This window comes from Palaemon carinicauda, chromosome 22, assembly GCF_036898095.1.
Source record: "Palaemon carinicauda isolate YSFRI2023 chromosome 22, ASM3689809v2, whole genome shotgun sequence".
Lineage (NCBI taxonomy): Eukaryota > Metazoa > Arthropoda > Malacostraca > Decapoda > Palaemonidae > Palaemon > Palaemon carinicauda.
The window spans coordinates 27,535,606-27,555,605 of record NC_090746.1 but is presented as its reverse complement, the minus strand read 5'-3'; positions in this window follow the sequence as shown (position 1 = coordinate 27,555,605).

Genomic DNA, 20,000 nt, shown 5'->3' with positions numbered 1-20,000 from the left:
CTGGAAGAATACATCTACTTTGTAGGTAGTAGGCTGGCCAGGGCACCAGCCACCCGTTGAGATACTACCACTAGAGAGTTATGGGGTCTTTTGACTGGCCAGACAGTACTACATTGGATCCTTCTTTCTGGTTACGGTCATTTTCCCTTTGCCTACATATTCACACATCGAATAGTCTGGCCTATTTGTTACATATTCTCCTCTGTCCTCATACACCTGACAACACTGAGATTACCAAACAATTCTTCTTACTGCACTGTAATTGTTCAGTGGCCACTTTCCTCTTTGTAAGGGTAGAAGAGACTCTTTAGCTGTGGTAAGCAGCTCTTCTAGGAGAAGGACACTCCAAAATCAAACCATTGTTCTCTAATCTTAGGTAGTGCCATAGCCTCTGTACCATGGTCTTCCACTGTCTTCGGTTAGAGTTCTCTTGCTTGAGGGTACACTCGGGCACACTGTTCTATCTTATATCTTATTTCTCTTCCACTTATTTTGTTAAAGTTTTTATAGTTTATCAAGTGTTATTTGTTTTAATATTGTTGCTCTTCTTAAAATATTTTATTTTCCTTGTTTCCTTTCCTCACTGAGCTATTTTCCCTGTTGGAGCCCCTGGGCTTATAGCATCCTGCTTTTCCAACTAGGGTTGTAGCTTAGCATGTAATAATAATAATAATAATAATAAAATGCTCAAGAAATATGTAATGGAAAATGAACAAAATGCAAAACGGCAAGGAATCGATAACAAAATAGGAAGGGTTAATAAGAGAAGAGGGCAAAGAAGTGGTTACGCTCATCAACTGAGATAAAAATAAAATAATAAAACTCTATAAAGTATTGGAGGAAATAACGTACCACAGAGGAGTTACAATGTGAATTGCCGGGAACATAATAAATAAGCAAGATAGACAGGATAGAATATTAAAAGTGAAACGATTCAAATAGAGCCTGAGGAAACGCAACTTCTGAAAATTATAAATAGAAATAGGAAGATGAAAGATAATTAGGAAAAATTACACAAGGTCAACAGGATAAAAAATAAATAGTAGCAGCTAAATCAGAAAGACACACCAAAAGAATTACAAAACAAAAACAAGTGTTTAAACATTGATGAGATCTTAAAGGAAAATAGATCAATAGATAAAATAAGAACCCGCGTGGGTTTAGAAATGCCAATTGATGAATGTATATTCAAATAAAACGCCAGAGAACTGGGTGATAAGATAATGAAAATCGTAGACGAGATCAAACGGGGGGGGGGGGTGTTAAAGGTACAGCCCTGTAAAACTTCAAATAAATGACGGATAGACGCAAACCAAGGGCAATAGCTTCCATCAGAAATAAAGACGGTTTAATAAAAAGCATTAAATATATCGGAAAATAATTAAAAAAGTATACTCAAATTTGTAAAGTAATTCATGATTTTATATTTCCGCGGTAGTTGCCAAAGCGCAAATGTAAAACTACTACCGTACGCGACCCGTAAAACATGACTAAATATTTAGAAAGATATACAGTACACACACACCCATGCAGCCCCTCTCACCAGGGTATGACTACCCCTCTCCCTCCTACCCGAGAGACGGAGAGAGCTAAAGGTGACAAGTATATATATATATATATATATATATTTTATATATATATATGTATATATATATATATATATGTATATATATATATATATACATATATATATATATATATATATATATATACATATATATATATATACATATATATATATATATATATATATATATAACCAAGCACTTGTCCTTTATTACGTAGGAGAGAAAGTTTCGAAGACAACTCAAAGCACAAGAGAAAATAAATTATTACACAACGAAAAATAAGAATACGAATGAATAAATGAACAGTAAATTAAGAATAGCATTACAGACCAAAAGAAAAAAAAATAAACAGGAAAAGAATTAAAATTGAAACAAGATTAATCAGAAATACCAGATAAATTAGATCAACTTGAAATACTATCTATAGGGAAATCTAATGGTATCAGGAAAGATAAGCCAAGAGAAGAGGAGAGGAGTGTTTATTATTAACAGTAATTGTTCAAGAGGGTTAGATTTATGAAAATTAATAAAAAAATCAGAGATTATATTGGTAACTTTCAGTATCGGGAAAGCGGATCACATTATAATACTGGGTACAGCGATACGTAAACTACAAAGACAACACTGGCACTTCTCGGCAGGTACGAAGGCGCCAACAAATGTTTTGATGAAATGTCTTTGCAAAATTTCATTAAAAAGGTTTGGCAAATTATTGGTATGAGTGATGTCATGTTAATATGTAAATCAAATTATGTAAATGAGGAATAATTAGGTCCCCATGAGGTAACATGGGGAAACAATTTAAGAAGAAAATGTTCGGTAGGGTAAAATATTTGGACACAAACTTTGGTCAATTCGAGGTTTAAAGGTCTCTCATGAATGGCAGAGACAAGGGATTGATTGATTGATTTTAGGTTTTCCGGCATTCTGACATCAAATGTCATTGACGTCGTAGAGACAAGAGACATTGACAAAATGTGATCAGGCCTCAAGCCTTCTCTCCAAACAAGCTAGGACCAGGAAGGGTCGGACAATGGCTGCTTATGACTCAACAGGTAGACTTATAGGCTCCTGCCAAAATCCCCATCCTTAGCTCACGAGAATGATGAGGTTGCAGACACTACAAGAAAGTACTGAGCATGAGAGGGTCTCGAACACCAAACCAGCAGGTCGTCAGGGGGGACGTTTCCAATAAGCTACCATAGCACGTGTGAGAATTTTAACGTTGACCATGAACTCCAGAATTGGGTCCTTAATATGTGAAAATGACAATGTTTTCCTGTAGTGCCAAAAATAAAGTAATGAGTAGAGGGGGTTCAAGAAGGAATTGTCGAGGTCTGGAATTGTCTAACCAGCTCTTTAGCTTTTGTAACTTGCTTCATTATCGCTAGTGCCACCGATATCAAAAGGTTGGTGTTAAATGATTTGTTAACAATTCCAGACTTCGACAATTCCTTATTACCACCTCGACTTACTACCTAATGCTGTTACAACAGGAAAACATTGTCCTTCTCACATATTAAGGTGCCACTTCTGGAGTTGATGGTCATCGTTAAAATTTTCATACGTACTGTCGTAGCTTATTGGAAACATCAGCAAATTTTCTTAGCTAGTCAACCCATCGTCTTCTCTTCCTTCCCCTGCTACTATTGCAATTTTTAGAGACCCACTCCGCCATTCTTAATATTCATCATTCTCATTATATGTAGCCTACTGACAATGTCCATTTCCCTTTCTCACAAGTTGTTAGAATATACTCTACTTTAGTTTGCTCTCGTTTCCATTTTACTGTTTTTGTCTCGTATGTTATCCTCATCATTATTCTTCCCATATTTCTTTGAATTGTAACTAGCGTATGTTCGAAGGCTTTAGTGAGGCACCAAGTTTCTGATGCCTAAGTCAATACTGGTAGGACCATCTGATTAAATACTTGCCTTTTTAGAGAAGGTAGTATTCTACATTTTATCATTTTATTTACCAAAGTTTTCCATCTCATACTTATTCTTCTTGTAATTTCCGTCTGATGTCCTGGGGAAACACTTACTGTCCGTTTTAAGTACGTATATTCATTAACAATCTCAGGAAATTTGTCTATAACCCTTATGTTGCCTTTCTACATTTGACTTGAACATTATCTTAGTTTTATTCATATCAATTTTTATTAGAACATGTCTGCTACCTCCATTCAAATCTTCAATCATCTTTAGCAAATATATATGTATGTATATGTGTGTGTATTTATTTATTTATTTATATATATATGTATATATATGTATATATATATATATATATATATATATATATATATATACCTGCATATATACATATGTGTATATATATATATATATATATATATATATATATATATATATATATATATATATATATATATATATATATATATAAAATATACATATTCAAATAAGCAATATATTTTTATACATTAATGTCTGGATTCAATTAACGACTTTGGGATCAGAGCCCCAGGCGAAATCACACAAAGACAATAGCTTCTGACCGGCCAGGAATCGAACCCTGGCGGGTCAGTGTCATGGGTAGATAGAATAATATAGAAAAGAATGTTAAAACATGTAAAGTTTCTCCTCTTAAAAAGCAGAGAGAAGAGGTCCAGCTAGTGTTTACCAAAAACTGTCACCGACGTTGATTGAGGTCAAGATATTTATTAGATGTGCCTAGATCAGCAGACCTGGGGCATAAGGATCGTCTGTTGTAGCAATTCGAGGAGCCAGCGTTATAGAAGGACCCATAGCACAAGGAGAGCCTGTTGTCGCTGAAGAACATAGATTAACGGAAGGTAAACACATGTCTCGCTTTAATTATAGTGCCATATGGATCATGATTACACCAGCAGAGCATTCGGGAAGATGCGATCAAAGAGGCGTGGTTTTAAGGAATACCAATGAGGATGATGAAAGGAGAAAATTTTCTTATATGGAATTGTCCATAGTTAGCCCCTCCCCTACAGGGGTATATAAACTTCAAAGAGAACGAGAGAGAGAGAGAGAGAGAGAGAGAGAGAGAGAGAGAGGACGAGAGAGAACGTAAGGACCAGAATGCAGATGTGACCAGCCTTACGACAACTTGTCCGAGATGTCAGAACGAGTTGACCCCTGTCGTTATTACCAACCACAAAGCGCCCAGACCTGAAATATCTACGTTCCTGAATCGTCAAGATCTGCTGTGAAGAGTACCATCATTTCTTTTAAGAATTATTTGTATGCTTTCTTGACTGTTCCCCTATTTGCTGAAGTGAAGTTTAATCAGATGATTGTCTAACCAGCTCTTTAGCTTTTGTAACTTGCTTCATTATCGCTAGTGCCACCGATATCAAAAGGTTGGTGTTAAATGATTTGTTAACAATTCCAGACTTCGACAATTCCTTATTACCACCTCGACTTACTACCTAATGCTGTTACAACAGGAAAACATTGTCCTTCTCACATATTAAGGTGCCACTTCTGGAGTTGATGGTCATCGTTAAAATTTTCATACGTACTGTCGTAGCTTATTGGAAACATCAGCAAATTTTCTTAGCTAGTCAACCCATCGTCTTCTCTTCCTTCCCCTGCTACTATTGCAATTTTTAGAGACCCACTCCGCCATTCTTAATATTCATCATTCTCATTATATGTAGCCTACTGACAATGTCCATTTCCCTTTCTCACAAGTTGTTAGAATATACTCTACTTTAGTTTGCTCTCGTTTCCATTTTACTGTTTTTGTCTCGTATGTTATCCTCATCATTATTCTTCCCATATTTCTTTGAATTGTAACTAGCGTATGTTCGAAGGCTTTAGTGAGGCACCAAGTTTCTGATGCCTAAGTCAATACTGGTAGGACCATCTGATTAAATACTTGCCTTTTTAGAGAAGGTAGTATTCTACATTTTATCATTTTATTTACCAAAGTTTTCCATCTCATACTTATTCTTCTTGTAATTTCCGTCTGATGTCCTGGGGAAACACTTACTGTCCGTTTTAAGTACGTATATTCATTAACAATCTCAGGAAATTTGTCTATAACCCTTATGTTGCCTTTCTACATTTGACTTGAACATTATCTTAGTTTTATTCATATCAATTTTTATTAGAACATGTCTGCTACCTCCATTCAAATCTTCAATCATCTTTAGCAAATATATATGTATGTATATGTGTGTGTATTTATTTATTTATTTATATATATATGTATATATATGTATATATATATATATATATATATATATATATATATATATACCTGCATATATACATATGTGTATATATATATATATATATATATATATATATATATATATATATATAAAATATACATATTCAAATAAGCAATATATTTTTATACATTAATGTCTGGATTCAATTAACGACTTTGGGATCAGAGCCCCAGGCGAAATCACACAAAGACAATAGCTTCTGACCGGCCAGGAATCGAACCCTGGCGGGTCAGTGTCATGGGTAGATAGAATAATATAGAAAAGAATGTTAAAACATGTAAAGTTTCTCCTCTTAAAAAGCAGAGAGAAGAGGTCCAGCTAGTGTTTACCAAAAACTGTCACCGACGTTGATTGAGGTCAAGATATTTATTAGATGTGCCTAGATCAGCAGACCTGGGGCATAAGGATCGTCTGTTGTAGCAATTCGAGGAGCCAGCGTTATAGAAGGACCCATAGCACAAGGAGAGCCTGTTGTCGCTGAAGAACATAGATTAACGGAAGGTAAACACATGTCTCGCTTTAATTATAGTGCCATATGGATCATGATTACACCAGCAGAGCATTCGGGAAGATGCGATCAAAGAGGCGTGGTTTTAAGGAATACCAATGAGGATGATGAAAGGAGAAAATTTTCTTATATGGAATTGTCCATAGTTAGCCCCTCCCCTACAGGGGTATATAAACTTCAAAGAGAACGAGAGAGAGAGAGAGAGAGAGAGAGAGAGAGAGAGAGAGGACGAGAGAGAACGTAAGGACCAGAATGCAGATGTGACCAGCCTTACGACAACTTGTCCGAGATGTCAGAACGAGTTGACCCCTGTCGTTATTACCAACCACAAAGCGCCCAGACCTGAAATATCTACGTTCCTGAATCGTCAAGATCTGCTGTGAAGAGTACCATCATTTCTTTTAAGAATTATTTGTATGCTTTCTTGACTGTTCCCCTATTTGCTGAAGTGAAGTTTAATCAGATGATTGTCTAACCAGCTCTTTAGCTTTTGTAACTTGCTTCATTATCGCTAGTGCCACCGATATCAAAAGGTTGGTGTTAAATGATTTGTTAACAATTCCAGACTTCGACAATTCCTTATTACCACCTCGACTTACTACCTAATGCTGTTACAACAGGAAAACATTGTCCTTCTCACATATTAAGGTGCCACTTCTGGAGTTGATGGTCATCGTTAAAATTTTCATACGTACTGTCGTAGCTTATTGGAAACATCAGCAAATTTTCTTAGCTAGTCAACCCATCGTCTTCTCTTCCTTCCCCTGCTACTATTGCAATTTTTAGAGACCCACTCCGCCATTCTTAATATTCATCATTCTCATTATATGTAGCCTACTGACAATGTCCATTTCCCTTTCTCACAAGTTGTTAGAATATACTCTACTTTAGTTTGCTCTCGTTTCCATTTTACTGTTTTTGTCTCGTATGTTATCCTCATCATTATTCTTCCCATATTTCTTTGAATTGTAACTAGCGTATGTTCGAAGGCTTTAGTGAGGCACCAAGTTTCTGATGCCTAAGTCAATACTGGTAGGACCATCTGATTAAATACTTGCCTTTTTAGAGAAGGTAGTATTCTACATTTTATCATTTTATTTACCAAAGTTTTCCATCTCATACTTATTCTTCTTGTAATTTCCGTCTGATGTCCTGGGGAAACACTTACTGTCCGTTTTAAGTACGTATATTCATTAACAATCTCAGGAAATTTGTCTATAACCCTTATGTTGCCTTTCTACATTTGACTTGAACATTATCTTAGTTTTATTCATATCAATTTTTATTAGAACATGTCTGCTACCTCCATTCAAATCTTCAATCATCTTTAGCAAATATATATGTATGTATATGTGTGTATTTATTTATTTATTTATATATATATGTATATATATGTATATATATATATATATATATATATATATATATATATATATATATATACCTGCATATATACATATGTGTATATATATATATATATATATATATATATATATATATAAAATATACATATTCAAATAAGCAATATATTTTTATACATTAATGTCTGGATTCAATTAACGACTTTGGGATCAGAGCCCCAGGCGAAATCACACAAAGACAATAGCTTCTGACCGGCCAGGAATCGAACCCTGGCGGGTCAGTGTCATGGGTAGATAGAATAATATAGAAAAGAATGTTAAAACATGTAAAGTTTCTCCTCTTAAAAAGCAGAGAGAAGAGGTCCAGCTAGTGTTTACCAAAAACTGTCACCGACGTTGATTGAGGTCAAGATATTTATTAGATGTGCCTAGATCAGCAGACCTGGGGCATAAGGATCGTCTGTTGTAGCAATTCGAGGAGCCAGCGTTATAGAAGGACCCATAGCACAAGGAGAGCCTGTTGTCGCTGAAGAACATAGATTAACGGAAGGTAAACACATGTCTCGCTTTAATTATAGTGCCATATGGATCATGATTACACCAGCAGAGCATTCGGGAAGATGCGATCAAAGAGGCGTGGTTTTAAGGAATACCAATGAGGATGATGAAAGGAGAAAATTTTCTTATATGGAATTGTCCATAGTTAGCCCCTCCCCTACAGGGGTATATAAACTTCAAAGAGAACGAGAGAGAGAGAGAGAGAGAGAGAGAGAGGACGAGAGAGAACGTAAGGACCAGAATGCAGATGTGACCAGCCTTACGACAACTTGTCCGAGATGTCAGAACGAGTTGACCCCTGTCGTTATTACCAACCACAAAGCGCCCAGACCTGAAATATCTACGTTCCTGAATCGTCAAGATCTGCTGTGAAGAGTACCATCATTTCTTTTAAGAATTATTTGTATGCTTTCTTGACTGTTCCCCTATTTGCTGAAGTGAAGTTTAATCAGATGATTTTCTTTGTTCAATTCTGTGCTTCCCAAGTACTCAATCAAGAAACATTGATCTTTGACTAGTTGTAAATAAAATTATGTTTTCTTTTGCGAGTTTTCTTTCTAAATTCCTTTTCTCATTTGGTGGTTGTCGATTTATCCTAATTTGATTAATCAATTCAAAAGAACCTGATTCGATCTCCACGAGGATCGTAACAGTTGGCGACCTTGCCAGGATTTTCGACAACATAACCAATCGAAAACAGGGAGAATACAGAAAGAAGCAGAATGAGTGAGATTACGAGAGATTTGATAGATTCAGGTAAACTTCTTAGTATAGACGGCGATGCTCTCCGTGAGTATGTTATTAAGAGAGAACAGGAAGTGTTTGAGAGAGACGAAAGAGCAGCTGAAAGGGAAGAAAATGAAAGACAGCGAGAAGAAAATGAAAGGCAGCGTAAGCATGAGTTAGAAATTGCTCGTTTAAGACAAACTCTTCATAACAAACGGTCAGGTAGTAGATCAGGAAGTAATTCATCTTTGAATAGTGACACTGATAGTTTAGATATGAGTGCAGTGCTCAAACTTATACCGAAATTTGATGAGGAAGATGTTACGAAATATTTTGTCTTTTGAAAAGTTAATGAACAGAGTAGGTTCTCCAAAAAAACAGTAGACTTTGTATTTACAATCAGTTTTAAGGGGAAAAGCACATTCTGTGTATAGTTGTTTGTCTGAGGATGAAAGTGAAGATTATGATACTGTGAAAGAAACCGTACTTAGTGCATACAGACTGGTACCAGAGGTGTTACGTAAGAAGTTTAGAAGTTTGAAAAGAAACGATTAGCAGATGAGTACAGTCTCACACATGGTTTAAGTGGCAGTAAAAAGAAAAACGATCTTTTGTCAAGTAAGGCACAACATAGTGAAGGTAATTCTAACAATAACAATATTAGGAACAGGGATTATTATTATTATTATTATTGTTGTTGTTGTTACACATGTGGGAAGGAAGGTTAGATTTCTCGGTACTGTAGGAGCCAATGGGCAGTCAGTAATTCAGAGGTCACTTGTTACAATTGTAATAAAAAAGGGCATATAGCTAGGAATTGCACAGTAGAAAGTACAAATTTGAAGAAACCTGTGTCACTATTTAATAATCTTTCTTCAGGAAGGAATAGTCTCTTGAAAGAAACTAGGAAACATTATGGTGAATTTTTGTCTGAAGGTTTAGTTTCTTCTCTTAAAGGAGGTGATTCAAGGGAAGTAGTTTTGCTTATTGACACAGGAGCGGCTGTATCACTCGTTAGGAGAGAGAGAGTACCAAGGAATGTAATAATCAGCATGAAAGAAAAAGTTATGCTAGGTGGGTTTCCGAACACTTGTGCAGTTTGTCCTTTGTTAAAGATGAAATTGAAAAGTCAGTTAGTGTCAGGAGATGTAAAAACTAGCAGTCGTGGATACTTTGGCTGTAGACGGCGTTGACATTATTGTTGGCAACGATTTAACTACCTCCAAATGTATGAATCCTATTTTAAGGGAAGTTAAAGTGCCTGAAATGATAGTAACTAGGTCAGGATTAGATACAGATATTGACTACGGTCATAGGTTGTTCGAGGATTCGAACATAGGTAATAGAGGCAGTGATGATGATCTTTGCATGAGTGGAGCTGAGGAAACCGACTCTATTAATGTTGATAATGTGAGCAGAGATGATGATGTAGCTGTTGAAAGAAGTGATGTACAGATAGACAATGTAATAGGCCCAAGTAATAGCAGCTGTAGTGTTTCGGAAACTAGTATATTGAATAAGGATGAACTAGTTAAGATGCATAGGGAAGATGAAACACTAACTCGAATTTTTGAATGTGAATTGCATGATGAACCTGAAAATGTTTGTAAGGAATTGAATTGAATTAAATTGAATATTGGATTTAGGCATTAAGCCAAGCACTGGGGCATCAAAGGCCATTCAGCGCTATATAACGAAAATCATTCAATCATATCTGTATACTCACACCATTTAGTATCATTTTAACCTTTAATACAAATCGCAACACTTTCATACAATAAAATCTAGATGTGAAATAAATAGGGATTTAAAGGCTAAAATAAATAAATAAATTAATAAAATCAATTATAGCTTGTAATATAACCCAATACTTTGTATAAATTTTCTCAAGTTCAGGGTATTACAGATTTCCCCCAGTATATCTATTAAAGGTTTGTCCTGGAGTAAATGTGTCCTCCTCTGAAGATTAAAAACAGGACAATCGACTAAAATATGTTTAACATCCATTGTCACTTGACAGGTATTACAAAGAGGGGCCTGTCTCCCTTCCCCACTCTTCATTAAATAATTGTGCGTTGCATGTGTATGGCCAATACGCAGCCTAGTTAAAATAATGGTATCCCTCCTACTAGTAGAATTACAAGATGACCATTTATCCACCAATGGGTGGATTTGTTTCAATTTTGCATTGGTGGTCAGTTCAGACCATCGAGCTTGCCACTTATTTTTACAGTAAAGATGAATCTCACTTTTAAGATCTTTGTAAGGAATACTCAAGGGGAATGGATTACTTAGCCCTGAAGCTTCCTTTGCTGCCTTATCTACTTGTTCATTTCCATCCACCCCAACATGGGCAGGGACCCAACAGAAGTGAACACTGATACTCTTCCTAGACTGCAGAAGTACTAACCAGTCCTGCACGTCTTGTACTAGATGATGGCCTGGCATAATTTGTTTTAATGAGAGTAAAACACTATTAGAATCTGTAAAAATTGTATAAAAACTATTTTGGTTGCCATTTTTAAAAATATGTTGGACTGCGAGAATTATTGCGTACAGCTCAGCAGTAAATATTGAACAAGAGGATGGGAGTTTCCTTCTAATAACGATATCCCCCACCACAGCTGCACTTCCAACTCCTGCAGCCGATTTGGAGCCATCTGTAAAAACATGTTTCCCATGATGTTGAGCAGCATGATTTAAAAACTCACTTTTCATTACCCTACTAGGTAAGGTATTTTTCCCTCCTGCCGTAAAACATACTTTAACAGGTAGATTAAACCAAGGAGGAGACTTGGGATATCCTACCTCTGCTATCTGTGCTGTTAACAAGCCTACTTCTCTAGCATCATTTTTCAGCTGTATTTCCAAAGGCTTAGGGACTCTAGATCTGTTAGGAGCCCAATCTAAAGGCGCCCTAACATATTTACAGTTAGGATTGTTTCTCACAGCAAGGGACCTAGCTAAAAACCTCAAACTCAACTCCTCTCTGCGAATGGAAAGGGGAGGTATACCAGAATCAACATAGAGACTGTCAATGGGAGATGTTCTGTAAGCACCTGTGCAGATGCGAAGCCCAGCATTGTGAACAATATCAAGTTTTCCAAGTAAAGTCTTTGTAGCTGACCCATATATTTGGCATGCATAGTCTAACTTGCTCAGACACAAAGATGTATAAATTCTAAGCAAAGTTGTTCTATCAGTACCCCAATCAAAATGCGATACCACTTTCAGAATGTTCAGTGACTTCTCAACCCTGATAGATAGGTCATTTATATGGGGACCAAATGTCATTTTCTTGTCGAAAATGACTCCAAGAAACTTGACATTATCCTCATATGGCAAAATGCAATCATTTAAGAAAAGGGTGGGGATCTCTTCCCTTTTACGAGTACGAGTAAAGCGAATGGCTTTGGTCTTCTGAGGAGAAAACATGAATCCACGAGAATTTGCCCATGCGGAAGCAGCATTTATTGCAATTTGAAGATTTTGGCATGTTTGTAGTGCAGATGATCCACTACAATTAATTACAAAGTCATCGACAAATAGTGATCCTTGTATGCCAGGAGGTATGTGACTCATGAGACTATTAATAGCAACAGCAAACAAGGTCACACTCAATACGCTGCCTTGGGGGACACCTTCTTCTTGCATGTAGGATGAAGATAGTTCTGATCCTACTCTCACTTTAATTGAGCGGTTTGATAAAAATTCTTCAATAAAAGAGAACATATGTCCTCCTATACCCCACGAGGCCAATTGCTTTAAAATACCACCCCTCCAGGTGGTGTCATATGCCTTTTCGAGGTCAAAAAAGACACCCACCACCTGGTTTTGGTTAGAAAAGGCATTTGAAATTTCCCTTGATAACATCAGCAAAGGGTCTAGAGTACTTCGGTTCTTCCTAAAACCAAACTGCCTGTTAGATAAAAGATTTTTTGATTCTAGATACCACACAAGTCTGTTGTTGATCATTCTCTCAAATAGTTTGCATATGCAACTGGTCAAGGATATGGGCCTATAACTAGATGGCAGTTCTGGGTCTTTACCAGACTTGTGGCCTGGAATTATAATTGAAGTATGCCAGGAATCAGGAGATGTATGGGAAGCCCATAGACCATTAAAGGTTTCTAATAAAAATTCCTTGGTATCCACTGGAAGATGTGATATCATTTCATACCGGATGCCATCCTCACCTGGGGCAGTTAAAGAAGAGCTAGAGATAGCATTTTGCATCTCCTCCATACTAAAAGGCAGGTTAAAAGCTTCAGTATTTGAAGAAGCAGGAGGAACAACAGATGTTGATGCTTTAATTTGTTGAAATGCTGTGGAATAGTTGTCAGCACTTGATACATGGGCAAAGTGCTTAGCAAGAACCTCTGCTACATCTTTGGGGTCAGATATATATCTATTATTTTCCCTTAATATTGGTAGAGGCTTAGGGACGAATTTACCTTGAAGTTTTCTAATCTTGTCCCATATTTCCTTTGAAGGAGTTTTGGTATTAATATTAGATATATATTCCTTCCAAGATGCTCTCTTTGCTTTTTTAAAAGTTCTTTTTTGTTTGGCACAGGCTCTGAGGTACGCTATTCTATCTGCTACATAGTTTGTTCTCAAGTATCTTCTGAAGCAAGTTCGGGTCACTTTTCTTGCGTTGGCACATTCTTTACTCCACCAAGGAACTACAGAGCGATGAGGTAAACCGCATGTTTTAGGTATAAACTTGCTAGCATTATCATCAATAATATTTTCAAGATGTTGATAGGCATGCACTGGAGATGTAAATTCATCATACTCTTTATCAGTGTGTGAACAGTTTTCATAAGCTGCCCAGTCTGCCTCGTCTATCTTCCATTTTGGTGGACACAGAGAAGGAAGATTATGGACATAATTTAACATTATTGGCCAATGGTCACTGCCATGTAGGTGTTCATTTACTGACCAAAGGTAGTCAAATCGAATGGATAAGGAACAGATTGACAAATCAATGGCTGAGGTAGAGTTGTGGAATATATCATACCTAGTTGGAGAACCATCATTCATTAGTATTACATCATTGTTGTCAATTAATTCTTCAACAAGATTACCCCATCTATCGCACACATTTCCACCTTATAAAGTATGCTTTGCATTAAAATCACCCATTAAAATAAAAGGGGCAGGAAGCTGATTGATCAGGTCTTGGAGGTCAGAAAGTCTAAGCCTTCTTGGATTACCAGCATGATCTAAGAGGAAAAGTTCTAAGGATGGTTCAATATATAGCGAGCATAAAGTAATTTTTTTCCCGATATGAGTTCTAACTGCACATGCCTGTAGTGGTGTATTGAGTAGGATTGTTTCAAATTTTACAGATTTGTGAATAATAAAACCTGTACCACCTTGAGCTCTTGCAGCTTGCAAAGGAGGGGATCTACAAAAATGATAATTGAGTCCAGGATTAAATGGTTTGTCACTGATCTTGGTTTCCTGTAGACAAATTACCTTCGTGTCTGAGTCCCTGGTTAAAGTTCTAATTTGCTCAATGCTAGTACTTAGACCTCTGCAATTCCACTGGATGATAGACATTATCTTTTGTTATTATTTTTCTTTGTCTCATTTGTCTTTTGGGACTTTTCAGATGAAGCCATGTAAGGCCTGGAGATGGAAGGCTTTACTAGGCCACCACTCTTCTTTTCTTTCTTTCTAGGATCTTTATACAAGTCAACCTTAGGATCATGAGCAGTAGGGCACTTACCTGACTTAGATGAAGGTGAGGATGATGGGGACCTTTTCCTCTTTGGAAGATCTTGTTTTCCAATCTCCATCAAATCAGGTAGAGATTCTGCCTGAGACAATACATTTAAGGTGTGATGGAAGCCACATTGGCTTCCTTGGAGGATTGTGCTAGAACTTCAACAGTTCGAGCACTTAACCCAGAAGGCTGGGCTACTATCTCTAGGGGAGATGCTCCTATCAGTGACATTACTTTTGGTGTGTTGGAAACCATATTGACCTCTTTGGAGGTTTGTGCTCTGGCTTTTATAGGCTGAGCACTTGACCCAGATGGCTGAGCTACTACCACTAAGGGAGATGCACCTGACGGGCCAGGTGCTACCACTGGTCCCCCTGTGGTAGTAAGGGGTAGTGGATTATAATCTTTTGTTGGCATCTTAACCGCGCGAGCAAAATTAAGTTGCCGATTGAGTAAATGCTTTGCATAACCTACACTTATATGTTCAGCATTTGCTTTCAAGATTGCAGCTTCTTCTTTCTTGGATTCTCTACATCTTTTATCATTTGATTTATGATGATCTTTACAGTTTGCACAGGTTGTATCTCTGTTGCATTGGCCATGTTATAACAAAGAACAGTTAATACAGATCTTCGTATTATTGCAGTACCGGGAAGGGTGACCGTACTTGAAACAATTAAAGCATTGTAAAGGCCTAGGTTTATATTCTCGAACATGTGCTCTTTCATTCTCAATAATTATATGATCTGGTATAACAGGGGTTTCAAATGTTAAAACTACCATGCTTGTTTGAGGGATCTTACTTACTTTCCAAACATTAGCAGGGCACATGTCCAGAATTTCTGGCTCTGAAAATTGATATAGATCTTTATCAAAAACTACTCCTTTACCATAGCTGAAGCTCATATGTGGTTTAATATCCTTAATAGGATCAATTTCTGCAATCTTCATGCCACAAAGCATGTGAGCTTGAGTATCTGATTTTGCATTAATCAAAACAGACTGCTTACCATATCTGCTAATATCCTTACTTTTAACTGAATCATTTTTTTTTTTGTATAAATTTACTAATCTTATAATAGTTATAATTACCAATCTTCCCAGATGCAATTATCCATGTTGGGGGCGTGGGGGTTCTTACTTCTGGAAGTCTATGCTCTATTTCTTTTTCCACCCATTCCTCTGGTTTATATACCTCTAGGTGTCTTGGTGCTTTATCACATAGAGCCCCAGAAATCAAACAGTTGTCAATTTTTATGCTCTCTAAATTTTTATTTGCTTCTAAAGCCATCTCAAAACTTGAAAATGATACCCAAGCTTCCCAAAAGCCTTTACTACCATTAAGCTCCATTAAAATTTCTTTGATTGCCCCAAATCTACAGAAGGCTTCATGAATTATGTCATAGCTACAACCAATTGGTATGTTTTTTAAGTGGAGAATTTTCAGATTTTTTGTTGGATCTGGTAATGAGCCAGAACCAGAGAGTAAAGTATTACTGTTATTACAAGAATTATTTTCCACCAGTGCCGATAAATTGTCTTTAACTACACTGGTCAGAGAAGTATTGTTGGAGGAATCCTTTTTATTGCCGAGGTTGTCAACAGAGCTTTCCTTACTTAAACAAGCAGAAGTCGTCAACGGTGTCTGGGGTTCGCCATTTGATCCAGGGGTACAGGGAACATTAAGTTTACTCATTAATTATTTTTGGGGGAGGGAAGGGGTCATAATAACAATGAAAAAAAAAACAATGGAAAAAAATAAAGTTTAAGGGAGAGAAAATATTAAGACTGTCTGAAATTCCAAAGAAGACACCGTTTGCCTTTCCTGGAATTAATTTCTCCACCAATGACACCTGCGAAAGCTGCTTACCAAATGTCCACTCCCTACCCTACCACAAAGGGATGGTACCACTATGATTAGAGTGGCTCAAGTGTATGCCAAACCCGATTGATGGGACTGAGAGCATTTCAAGAATACAATCATCCCCACTCTAATCTCTAATCATAGTGGCAGGCAAACCGGACAGAATGCCGAGAGTCCTATCTCTATGAAATCGCCAACCCCTGGAATCCGAAGGCCAAATTTTCCTACGAGATAGTTCCGCGTGCCAGTATGGGAATACTGACACTCCTAGGTGTCCAAACATTTTCGGGCAGTTGGCAAGACCACCACAGCTCCCACAATTGATTTTGAAATAAAAACTGATCCTGGATACAATGTCCCCTCTAAAAAACCTGGACAGTGAAATGGGTAAGAGAGTTTTGACAGCAAGGTTGGAGACAGCTGATAATTATGAAGGAGGAATAAGCAATAAAAAGTAATAGAAAAAGAATGAGAGAAATTTAGAGTCAAACTGAGGAAAAGAAATTCCCCAGTTCGAGAGCCCTCTTGCCCGTCACAAGCCTTCAGCACGGGAATGATATGCCGTGCTGAAGCCCATGTTTGTAGGGAAACATTTAGTCTAAAAAACAAACTTTTGTGTCGCTATGTTCGTCCTAAGACAGGTAGCAAAGATAGAGCAATTAGTAACTCCTAGGAATCTTCGTGAATCAATTTTGTAATTAGCACATGATGAACAAGGACATTTAGGAGTAAATAAAACATTCAAGTGTATAAGTAAAACGTACTTTTGGCATAAAATGAAAAGTGATGTGAAGAGATATGTTTTAAGTTGTCACGAATGTCAAATGGCTGGCAAACCTAATCAAGTAATTCCCAGGGCTCCGTTATGTAATATTCCATCGGTAGAACATTTTGAGAATGTCGTAATTGATATAGTAGGCCCTTTGCCCAGAAGTAAGGGAGTGAATATCTATCTATTAACAATCATTGATAGACTAACACGATATCCAGAATCAATCCCAGTAAGAAATTGCAATGCAAAAACTGTAGTTAAACGCTTGCTGAACTATTTCTCTAAATTTGGACTTCCTTGCGTTATACAGAGTGATAATGGTAGCAATTTTGTATCAAAGTATTTCAGAGATAAAATGAAAGAGTTAGGGATTAAACTTGTAACTTCCACCCCGTACCACCCTCAATCACAAGGAATTGTTGAAAGTTTTCATCAAACGTTGAAAAGTTGCTCAAGGAAGTTGTGTAATAATTTCCAACATGATTGGGAAGAAAAGTTACCTTTTGTCTTGTTGGCTTTACGATTAGCTCCTAATGACACCACGGGATTTAGTCCTTTTGAATTGTTGTTCGGTCACACCGCCAAAGGACCTTAAGAAATTTTAAAGTGTAAGTTAATGCTAGAAGAAGATAGAAAGGATTACATACAGGGTATCGAAGATCACAAAGAGGATTTAAGGAAAGCCTGGCAGTTGGCAAAAGAAAATGAGAGCAACCGTCAAGGGGAAACTAAAAGGAAGTACGATCTTAAGGCTAAAGACAGAATTTTCCATGTGGGTGATAAAGTCTTAGTATTAGTCCAGAAAGAAGGTCCCTCATTATCTTATAAGTTCGAAGGTCCATTCCCTATCATAGATAAAAGGGGAAATTTTAATTACTTAATTGATATGGGTAAGCATAGAGCTAAGTGGTTGCACATCAACTTGCTAAAGAAATATAATGAACGTCCAGTGCCAGTGGTGACCGTGTCGCAGAGAGATAACTTTTGAGAAGAACTCTGATGTTCTTAATAATTTCACGTTGTTTAATTCTAGCTTAGAGGAAGAAAAAACAAGGGAATTATTCTGTGTTTTCAAATCATCCAGAAACTGTTAGTGATAAATTAGGTTTAACTAATCTTTTAGAACCCATTAGACAAAGTCCTTATCGTCTAAGCCCAGAAAATGCAAATTCAGTCCGACAAGAAATTAAGTATATGCTAGACAATGGTTTGATTGTTCCTAGCGAAAGTGACTGGTGTTCTCCAATAGTTCTTGTTAAGAAGGAAGATGGATTGGATAGGTTGTGTATTGATTTTAGAAAAGTGAATAATGTTACGAAACAAAGTAATTTTCCCCTCCCTAGGATTGAAGATTTAGATAAAATAGGAAATGCCAAGTTTATTTCTAAACTTGATTTGGCCAAAGGTTATTGCCAAGTACCTTTAAGTAGTCGAGCACAGAAAATATCTGCTTTTATAACACCTTTCGGTAGTTATGAACCCAAAGTTATGGCTTTTGGTCTACAAAATGCAGCGAGTACTTTCAAAAGATTAATGAATAGAGTTTTAAATGAAATTGATACTGTGTCGTGTATTTGGATGATCTTGTAGTATTTTCAGATACGTGGGAGCAACATTCACGTATTTTAGCTAAAGTCCTAGCAGTCCTTAAGAAAGCAAAACTTGTTTTAAATCTGAAGAAATGTGAATTCGGAAAAACCTCGATCACATATTTGGGTCATAAAGTGGGTCTAGGTGAGATTTGTCCAAAGGATGGGAACATAGAGGCTATCATCAACTTCCCAATCCCTACCAGTAAAAAACAGGCAATGAGATTCATCGGAATGATTTCATATTTCCGCAGATTTGTTCCTAATTTTTCAGAAATAAGTGCTCCAATAACTAATCTTTTCAACAAAGGACGAAGTTTTGTATTTGATAATGAATGTATCGAAGCATTCAATAAGTTAAAGGCCATAATGATTCACAAGCCCGTACTAATGTTGCCCGATTTTAGCAAGGAATTTAAATTAGCGATAGATGCAAGTGATATTGGCATAGGAGGAGTTCTGTTGCAAGAAGTGAACGGGACTAAGCACCCTGTAGCTTATTATTCGAAGAAGTTAAATAAAGAACAGCAGAATTATTCAACTATTGAGAAGGAATTGTTTAGTTTAGTATCAACTTTACAACATTTTGAGATTTATGTACGTAGTGGTCATGTTTTAACTGCATACTGATCACAACCCATTAGTTTAAGAATAAGAATAAACGTCTCATGCGTTGGAGTTTAGAATTATAAGATTACAATTTAAAGATAGTTCATATAAAGGGAAAGAATAATGTAATAGCCGACAGTCTTTCTAGATATTTTTCAGAATGATATGGATGTTTGTTTTCTTTTTGTTTTTTCTTTCATCAACTAGTAAGTGTGTGTTTTGGGTTAGTTACGTGATGCGAGAGTAGTGAATTAATTGTTCCCCAGTTTAGGGGTAAGTGATTTTTCTCCCTTGATAATTTCATTAAAAAAATATATATATAAAATCAGTAGATTTTCCTTTTTTTTCTTTTAGGGGAACGTGTCATGGGTAGATAGAATAATATAGAAAAGAATGTTAAAACAAGTAAAGTTTCTACTCTTAAAAAGCAGAGAGAGGAGGTCCCACTAGTGTTTACCAAAAACTGTCACCGCCGTT